This window comes from Rhinolophus sinicus, chromosome 11 (assembly GCF_057876585.1).
Source record: "Rhinolophus sinicus isolate RSI-liver-muscle chromosome 11, RSI-T2T, whole genome shotgun sequence".
Classification (NCBI taxonomy): Eukaryota; Metazoa; Chordata; class Mammalia; order Chiroptera; family Rhinolophidae; genus Rhinolophus; species Rhinolophus sinicus.
Window position 1 is genome coordinate 9,572,324 of NC_142511.1, and position 10,628 is coordinate 9,582,951.

Below are 10,628 nucleotides of genomic sequence, written 5' to 3' on the forward strand. Positions count from 1 at the left end.
CAGCCATCCCAGCCTCCTACTTTCCCTAACTCCAGTCATCCAACTGTTTACCAAGTCTGTCCATTCAGCTTCCCAGTACCTCTTCAGTTTCCCTCCTTCCTGTCCACACAGGCCCCTCCTCTGCTACCCTTGCTTCCCTGTTGATGGAGCTGGCCCCTCACCCCTCTGCTCTGGCGGCTGCCTCAGGGCAGGGGGCGCACTGCAGCCACAGCGAGCCACCCACACCCCTTCTGATTACAATTTTCAGTAACGTCCTCTTATTTCCACAGCACCCTCCTGGGCCCTTACATGGCTTCCAAGGCCCTAGTGACCTGCCCTGCCCAGCCCACCTCCAAAGCTCTTCACCCTGCACCCTTCCCACCCACCAGGTACAGCAGCTGCCAGACCCAAAGGTGCCATTGTCTCCCTGACTCAGAGACTCTGCCCGTGGTGCTCCCGGGCTCGGAAAGCCCTTCCTTCCCCATCCTGACTTGTCCCGTGGTAAATTCCTGCGCGTCGTGTTTCTGCTGTGGGGGAGTCTTCTCTTCACCAGCTCCTCGGTCTCCTTCACGCTCCCGTGTGCCTGTGTCTGCCTGGCGCTGGTTATTCTCTTTGTCTGTCTGTCTGTCACTGCTATCTGACTTCCTTAAGGGTTAGGGACGCTTAATTTTGTGCCCCAACACTACTCACATGGCCTAACATTTCCCAGGCATGCAGTTAATAAGTTAAGGAACTAATGGGTAATATAATCCTTTACATTTCTACAACTCTTCATGATTTTTCACAGTACTTTTGTCAGTGTTTGGGGTTGTATATTATGCCCCAAAATTGTCTTCAAAAGTATCACTGGTGCCATCTGCATTCTAATTCATCCTCTGGGCAAGGTTGAGAGAGAGGAGGGGTGTAGCCCTCCTCATTTGCTGGCGGTGAAAGTGGGGTGTGGAGTGATCAGGAGGGGCCCTGCTGCCCAAAGCCAGGCAGCTGGGGCGTGGAAGACCCCGGAGCCCAGACTCGGCGTCTGTTCTTCCCCCTCTCCTTGTTTCTGGCCTGGATCCGTAGAGTCTGCACTGAGCAGTTGCCCACAAAGAAATGGAGTTTGTCAGCCATTTAAAATCCTGCCTCCTGCATTTCCAAGTCCTGCTTTCAGACAGTGGGGGAGGGGAAACCAGAAATAGGAAGTGGAAGCGGCAGCTCTGGTGGGTTTAAGATGAGACCTCAAGGGTATGCACTCAGTGTTTTCTAGAGAGGAAGGTTCAGTATGCGAGGACTTCACCTCTCTGGAGGAAATACAGATTCACTAATCCTTTCCACTTTCGGAGCTAGGAGGTAAGGGCTGCCAGAGGATCCTTTCCAGAATGTAATCAGTGGGGGAAGTGCCGAGCCACCTGTCTTCTGACTCACTGGCCAGCAGACCATATCCTGGGACTGCACACAAGGCAATGACCAGAATCGTGGCGCATGGCTCCAGTAATCAAGCCAGGTTTGGGAGAAGTTTCTCTGAGGCAGAATAACACTAAGGGAGCCTGTCTCTGGCACAGCCAGCGTCGTCCTCGCCTGATCCTTGCCGTCAGTCTGACCCAGGGAGTGCTCCTGGGTCCCTCTCCACTCAAGCAGGGCCAGAGGTGCTCTTCACACCGACACCCCAGAAGAGTGCAGAGGTGGAGCAGGGTGGGGAGGTCATGAGGGTCAGGTGTGGGGAGTACTGCCTCCCCCGCTACCCCCTGCTTCCTACTTAGATTCTCCTACAAGCTGTGGTGTGGACACTGTCCCTGCAAGGAGAAGGAAGTCACATGCCTGAGCTCAACAAACTCTATAAACAGGCACCTACAATGTGCAGACGTTATTCTGAGCCAGCCAGAGGGATAAATTAGACATGGCTCCTTCATCAGGAAAAAAAGCATGTATACATATAGACAAATAACCACGATGCCTGGAAAATGGTGACAAGAGATGCAAATAAGGTGCAGTTGGACTTTAGGAAAGATAATTTCCACATGGAAATTTAGCGAACCACATGGAATTTAAATCGAACCTTGAAGTGAGGGTAAAATTTGGAAAAGAAGGATTGTTGCTTGGGGATGGTGGGAGATGGAGAACTAAAGAGGGTGAAGGTTTTTCAAGTTGCAGTGTCTGTCATTAGGTTGAATCATGTGAGATTGCTGATATTTTACTGGTTTCACCTACAATAACGTCCACTTCAAAGGGTTCAACATAATACTTCCCAGATAAGTGGAGGTGGGAAAACACATGTTGAAGACAGAAACTAAGGCAAAACAAAGTCCGTATCTGTTGGTAGCTGGTAAACTTTACAGTAAGTGTAAATTTCTGACAAATTTATCATTTTATCTGTACATTCTGATGGGTTGATAGAAATGTTCTAGGGATGGCATTTTTCTATTTTCTCAAAAGGAGGCTGATTCTGTAAGGTTTGTCTATTGTCCAGAGACTAGGCCAAGTTAAACTTGAACTTCAGAATCAGACTGAATTTACCAGTTACAGGAAGGCAGTATTGCATCCCCAAGCCTGAAAGATTTGAGTTCAAATTCTGCCTCTCCCGCTTAGGAGCCACGTGACCAGCTTGGTCACTTTCTGAGCCACACTTTTCTCACCTGGAAAATGTTGATAATAGTATTTCCCTTCCTCACAGGATTGTGGAGACGATCACAGGCAGTGGTGCCTCCACGTCCCTGAACACAGTCGCTGGCCCACAGGAAGTGGCTAGCAGCTGTTTGCGGGGTTGTAACCTATGTCAAAGCAGAATAAGCACTGAGGGAGGGCACCACGTCCAGTCATGGAGGGAATTCCATCGTTCTGCCTCAGCGCCATGGCTCATTTAGGAGGAGGTGACAGGACTGGGTCCTATTTCAGCACTGATGTTAGTCCCAAGTAGGAGGGGGCAAGAAGACACAGGAGTTATGTGATTCTTGGGTTTCCTAAGCCTGACTGACAATAACAAGGGCTCAACCTGATCCTCTAAAACCGTTTAGTTGCTTTCTTCCCTCAGAGCAAACCTGCAAAGGAATCTCACATGCCCAGGTCCCTCCTGGCAGACACACCTGGCTCAGAAGTGGGTTCTTTTGCGCAAAAGGGCTTCCGCAAGCTACCTAGTCAACCACCCTGGAGCGGTTCCCAGGAAAGCGGTGTGGTGCCGGCGATGGCAGGCTCGCATGGGCACAGAGCGTCAGGAAAAACACATGCTCGGCTTTCCAGGAAAGGAACGCTTGGCCCCTTGGAGAAGAATCTAAAACCAGAGCGGTGAGGCAGCTAAAGCACACATGCCAGCCAGAGGGCCCAGGGCGGGAACAGGCACCTGGGCAGGACTTCCGATTGTCGGGGGCGTGGCGTGACTCGGTGCCTGCTTCTCCGCCTTCTACTTCATTCTCAGCAGTCCCCTGCTGGAGAGGAGGACAGTATCCTGCCACCGTCAGGAAGACTGGCTTGTGTATTTTATTTTACAATAATTGTCAAGAAGAATTTTTATGTGACGTTTAGAATTCTGAAGTAAATAGTGTTTGTGACGGGGCACTGCTTTGAGAGCATGAGAAAAGTGCTGGGGACACTCTGTCAGCCCGGTCCCTCGTCACGGTGCTTGGCGACCCATAGCTCCCCTGGCCCGAGGAGCGCAGAGGCCTCTGGGGGGGCTGGTTCTTTTTCGTGCAGATTCCTGAGGCCAACTAAGTTGCATCTGCCCACTTTTCTGTTCATCTTCTACCACCTCTTTTCCCAACAAGAATTGATGGAGCTGAAGGCAGGAGCGAGTTTTAAACACCCTGAGACGGTGTCACCTTTGGGCCTTAAGGGACCCTTTAAAAGCCCCGAGAGCAGCTCTTCTCTCTGCTGCCCTGAACATTTTCCCCGCAGTTTAGATTTCTCATCCAAGTCACCGTCTCCAGACCTGGTGACAAGTCAGTGTGGTCACAGTGTGGCTCTGGCTGGGAGCAGTCAGCAGGAGGCCAAGCCTGGGGCCTGCTGCTGACACCTTGGAGCCGTCCCAGAGGCCTAGGGACCCGTTCATGCTGTGGGATTGGTTTCTCCCACCCTGACTGACCGAGGGGGCAGCAGGCCAAAGCTACTGCCACGTAGAGAAAGCTCCAGCATTCGTGAGGGGTTCTCCATTCCCTGTGTCAGCAGGAGGCTCTGCGCTTACTGTCCTCACCTCACCTCACCACCTAACCCCACCCAACCCCATCCCACCCCCCCACCTCACCTAACCCCACCCCACCCCCCCACCCCCACCTCACCATGCAAGGAAGCTCTGTAGAGTTTTCCCTCTAATTTCAAAGATGCCATCACCTTGCACTGGGTCCCACAAGGACTGTTCTTAAAGCACTAAACCTACCCGGGGAGATCACTCTGCAGAAGTTTAGAGAGGGCCCAGCCCCGCACCAGGCTCTCCTGACTCAGAAGTGAGAGAATCCACAGGCCCATCTCAAGGGCCTCAAGCTGTAAGGGAGAGAATGGGAGAGGAGCATGGAGGGGAGGATCCCACAGGATAGACACCTTTTCCTCGTGGATTCATGGTGCTGTAGATGCTGGCAGCAGCTCTGGAATGGAGTCTCCCCATGAGATGACATTGGAGTTGAATTTTGAAAAATGGAAAGGCGCCAGGGGAAAGGGGGCAGCATGGGCAGGTCAGGAGACAAGAATTGTGAATCCTTGGGCATTTCTGGTGTGTGAAAAGCAGGAAGCGACAAGCGCTGAGTCTGAAGAGAGGGCGGGAGCCAGGTCAGAAATGGCCCCACATGCATGGCGTGGGGGCATATGGGTAACAGTAGCTGTGGGGAGGCCTGGCGAGTTGCTCGTGTGTAATGTTTGTGCCAGTTTCCATAGGGCAAAAGTCTCCCACTGCAGCAGATTTCAAGCTACCAATGGTTTAATAATGAACTCAACAAAAATTCCTGAAAGTGTAACAATCAGCTTGCAAGCTGGTAAGGCTGGCTCCAACACACTACTGCATCATGTGTCATATAAAACCCCTACTTTCCCTCCCCCATTTCCTGTCACAGAATTCCTATGCAGGTTTTTTTTTGGGGGGGAGGGTCACATTAATTAAGTGACTTCAGGCCACTGCCACAAGGCTATCAGTCTCACCTCTCCCTGCCCACAGCTGTTCCTTCGTTCTACCCTTGATCACTCTACAACACATGGAGTTCAGTCACTTCCTCAAATTCCCCCAAAACCACTCACATACATGCTGTATTTCCCTGAAAATAAGACGTAGCCGGACAATCAGCTCTAATGTGTCTTTTGGAGCAAAAATTAATATAAGACCTGGTATTGTATTGTATTATATTATATTACATTATACCGGGTCTTATGTTATAGTAAAATAAGACCAGGTCTTATATTAATTTTTGCTCCAAAAGACACATTAAAGCTGATTGTCCAGCTAGGTCTTATTTTTGGGGAAACAGCGTACTATAGATAGACAACGTATGGAAATTGAGAAGGTTCATGTCACAGCAATTCTAATTGCATCAAATGAAATATTAAATTGCCCCATTAAAAATTTCTTCCTTAGCCATTTCCATGACCCTAGGCTTTGATCTCCTCCCATATTGCTTTGTCCCCTTCTCTCCAACCTTCACTGACTCCCTCTGCCCTTGATACTGTCTCCTAAATCATTTAATCTATCACAGAGAGCAGTTTGGCCCTTTCTAGCCACCCCTCACCCAGGCCTATACTGTTCAGTGTATATTCAGGGCTGTTGATGGTTATTTCAAATCTGAAGGGCCTCAGTATGGAGAAGAACACTAATTACTATTTAATGCCCACTGATTAATCTTACGAATTCATAAAAATCACCATTCCTTAAACTATCAGCATTCCTCTAAATATTCACACACTGCATAGACAATAATTCAAAAAATCCATTGTAAATCACAGTGAGATGCCACTGCACAGCTATTAGAAAGGCCAAAATTCAGAATAATGACAGCACGGACGCCGGCGAGGACGTGGAGCAACAGGAACTTTCTTTCATCGCTGGTGGGAATGCAAAGTGGTGCAGCCACTTTCCACAAGAGTTTGGTGGTTTCTTACAAACCTAAACATAATTTTACCATGTGATCCAGCAGTCATGCTCCTTGATATTTACCCAAAGGAACTGAAAACTTATGTCCTCACAAAAAACCTGCCCATGGATGTTTATAGCACCTTCATTCATGATTGCCAAAACTTGGAAGCAACCAAGACGTCTCTCAGTAGGTGATGGATAAATAAACTGTGGTCCATCCAGACAGTAGAATATTATTCAGCACTAAAAAAGAAATGAGCAATCAAGCCATGAAAAGACATGGAGGAAACTTGACTGCATATCACTAAGTGAAAGGAGCCAAACTGAAAAGGCTTATGTGATACTGTATGATTCCAACTATCTGATATTCTGGAAAAGGCAAAACTATGGAGACAGTAAAAAGATCAATAGTTGTTCGGTGCTAAGTGGAGAGGGAACAATAATTAAATGGAGCACAAAGGATTCGGGAGGCAGTGAAACTGTTCTGTATGATACTGTAGTGGTGGGTACGTGTCATTACACATTTGTCAAAACAGTGGACCACACCCAGAGTGGACCCCAGTGTAAGCTATGGACTTTGGGTGATGATGATGTGTCCTGGAGGTTCATCGATTGTAGCAAATGTACCCTCTGGTGGGGCCATGTGATAAGTGGGGGACGCTGTGCGTGGGGGGGTGAGGGGTCAGAGGAGTAAGGGAACGCTCTGTTTTCCACTCAGTTTTGCTGTGAACCTAAAACTGTTCTAAAAAATAAAGTATTTTTTTAAATTCATGAATTTAGCAAATTGGGATTTTCACAAACATTTGACATTGATTGCGAATTTACACACCCTCCAGACATTTCATTCAATTCACAAATTTAATACAACAGATCCTCTTAAAACTCTACACATATTAAGTATGCAAAATACCACGATTCCAAAGCTGTTTTAATAGCCTCACATCAAAACCTGTTATAAAGGTGCTAATACTGTGGATTTCACTTGGTTTCTTATCCTGAATTCCACACCTTCTTGGGGTGCCAATTTTGACACCTTCCTAGGATTTCAGTGATTTCACCAAATCCTATTTTTACCTTACTAGGGATTTTAACAATCTTACCAGGCGAAAGAAGAAGAAAAGGAAATACCTCGAAGCCCTGGGGGTGCCAGTTCCGGGTGGCTGAAGAACTGGTTCTGGATCAGGGCGTGAGCCTGTGTTGCAAAGTCCAAGGAGAAGAAATCAAGTACGGAGCTTCCTTTTTATAATTAAACTTGCTGTGTCACTTCTACAAGAGTTTTTCAGTCCATGTCCTTTGGGAAGGTTTTCAGTCTTGCAGCATTGAATTCTCCCCCTAACATGAGATGAATTCACATCTTGCTTGGCCAGCGTTGCCTAATCTGTTGTCATCGTGATGTATTGACCCGATCTGTCAGCATTATTAAAAATGTGCGTCTCCTTGCTGGTGTTGTACCATAACTTCTAGGGGCCATCTTGAAGTTTCATTGCCTAGGGGACCGCTTCTCCCTGGGACCACTGGGGATACAGGGGACCCTGCTCTACTCAGGTGTCCTGGGTGACCCCAGGGCTGAGATGCCCTATCCTGGGACAATGCCTGCTGTTTCCCAGATTGGCTGACGCAGAGTTCCCTGCATTTATTCTTTCCTGCTCTCACAGAGAGAAGGAAGCACATCTCTATCCTTCGTGAACAGATGCAGAATTACTAGAAGAAACAAAAGACCTGTTGATACGAAATGCCCTACTAACTAAAGTCAATACAGATTAACATATCCCATTGTATTCACCCTCCTTTTGATCTACTAACCACTCCTCTGTACACTTTTAAAGTTTTTTGAGTATTGTAATGAATCCACATTCTCTCTCTGGCTCAACCTGTTCTAATTAATCCCCAAATTGTCAAGGCTTGGCCGGGGAGCCCCGTGTTTTGGCTCCCTTGTCCTTGCAGCACTGCCCTTGAGATTCTTGAAAGCATTCCTGCTTTCTGGCAACAACAAGATGTTCCAGACCCATCCTGATTTTTTTTTCCTGTCTCAAGATATGGAATCAGTTGTCCTCCATGGAATCCTCATTCCTGTTAGTGGAGCATTATACTGGAGAGCACAACCTAGGTGAGCATGGGGCGAGGAGGGGATTGGGGGCACGACTGCCACCTTGGTGGTGAACAGACCAAAAAAAACCACACGCGTCGTTAAGTAATATGTTCATATTCCTCTTTCCAGCTCAATGCAATGTGCCTTGTAGTTTCTGTCACGTTTTCTCGTAGTATGACTCTTCAGTGTCCACTAAGCCTTTCTGAACAATGAGCCATAAATTCAGCTCTCACCTTTCCTCCCCACCCCTTCCTGCAAGAGGAAGGGAGCACGACAGAGATTTATATCCCCAGCAACGGGAATCGTGCCACCCCCTGACCCTTAGAAGGGTGTGCTGCCCAAAGTGATTTGGTTTTCAACTGTGTTCTCCATTGTAACCCAGGAGCAGGGGAGCAGGGGACGTGATCAGTGTTGTGTTTTACTAGGTGTATTCGCTGGTAACTGGGTTGAGGATGGTTTTGAGAATGGACAGGATAGAGGTCGGAAGATTGTTGAAGAGTTGGTTGGGAGAGTTCAGAACAAGAGTCTTAAACCAAGGAAGCGACGGGGATTGGGGGTTATTTGGTGTCTGGAAAGAAGAGGGAAGAGTGCGTCCCACGTGTCTGGTTCTTGTCTCTGCGAGGATCGTGGCACCAGCTGCTAAGCGAGAGAGAAAACGAAGTAGAAATAGAGACCTGTGAGAGAGAGTTTGGCTTTGGCCTGTTGAGTTTGAGGTGTTTCCAGATGGAAACGTCCAACAGTGAGTTGGACACATGGGTCAGAATTTCTAACAGGAACCACAGGCAGAGAAAGCCTCCCACACTAAAGGCAGGTGGTTTGGAGCTGTCTGTTGCCAAGGGATGTTCTCCGGGGCCGTCAGCAGCTCAGGCTGTTGGCTTACACTGCTCAGGAAGACTTGGAGACTCTTCTGTTTTTCTAATTCTCATTTTGTCTGAGTCCTTGCCAGGAATTCCTGATGTTTTTACTTAACACCAGTGTTCCAACCAAAATTAGCAAATAGCCCAAAAGGTTGGGACCCAGAGAAGGGGCTGACCACTTTTCCCCATTGCGAACCCTAGGTGACAAGGTAACGGTGATGGGGACCCAGAATCAAGATGACAGAGGATTTAGAGCAAGCCCTGGCCATTCCAGAAGATGGTCTCTGCCTCCCCAGGTTCTTCTGGTAGATTCTGGAGCCTCTGGAGGAATCACACAGGTGAGGAATAGAGGTGGGCTTTGCAGAGAAAGGACCCTCTCCCACCTCCCAAGCAGCCATGCTGGTGGTGCTTACAGTGGGGCGTGTCTGGCCTGAGTGTCACCTGCCCCCGGGACTCAGCCTTGGCCAAAGCAGTGGCTGGGCCCACACTTGGGACACTGCCTTCTTTCCGGGGACTGCAGGACAGCGCTCGTCTGGGAGTGTTCGAACCGAGACCGGCGCTAGGCAGCCTGTTTTCACTCAGGCTGGCTGGACATGGCAACTTGGATCTCTGTTGTTTACTTAATCTAGTGTTGGATTATTCCCGCCCCCTTTCCTGATTATAAGAAATTGCCAAATGTAATCAACCCCCTCACCCTCATCACTGTTCTCCACCCTGAGCCAGAGAAAGTCAGACCTGGAGAAGGATCGCTCACTCGGCAAGCTAGTCCAGGGCCCTGTTTTCAGTCTCCTCTCACCTTTCCCCAACACGAACCCAGCCTAGCAAGTTCTGTTTCCTCACACACCCCACTCACCCCACACACCCCGGTTCCCATCTCCTCACACACCCACTCACCCCACACACCCCGGTTCCCATCTCCCTGCCTGTGTCGCCTTCCTTTCCCATTTCTTTATACAGGTTGGGGGTCTCCCCATCCTTTGGGGCTGAGCTAGAACTCCATTGCAGCCCACAGTGACGGGTCCCCAGCAACTCTCAAGACCAAAGTAGTGTGTGACTCAGACCCTGCCTCCCAACAGCTTGCACAGATGGAGGCACAACATGTACCTTAAAAATGACAACTACAATTTGGGAGGAGTAAGAAAGCCGCCTGGGTGTTTAGAGGAAATCCCCAAGTACACTTAGCCTTTTACTTTATTTCTTCGCGGGAGTTTTTGCCTGTTACGTCACTGTCACCGTACCTCCACCCCACCACCCCAGCCCCTTCTTCCTGCCTGGGTTGGGGTATGGGCTAGAGTTGGCCCCAGAGTTTCCAGCTGCTTCCTGAGGTTGTTGGAAAGGATGGTTTTTGCTGTGTAAAGAGAGTTGGGGAGTGATGTAAGTCTGACCTGCTAGCACCCAGAAAGAGTGCACGTCCTTCCTGAGACTCAGGCCCTCCTCTGTGAAACACCTGCCTTGTTCTGTGAGAGGATGAAATAAGGTCATTTACATGGAGCAGCTAGCATCCAGCACGTGGTACTTATGTGACAGATCCGAGCCTGCGTTACAGGGTTTAGTACATTCCATCCCTCGCATAGACACAAGTTCTGCATCCATCTGCTCTAAACTAGGAGGGTCCCTCATGGTTTCGTTTCACAAATGTCAGCTGGGAAGAGGGTCAAGGTCTTCAGAGCCAGAGACAGTATAGGAA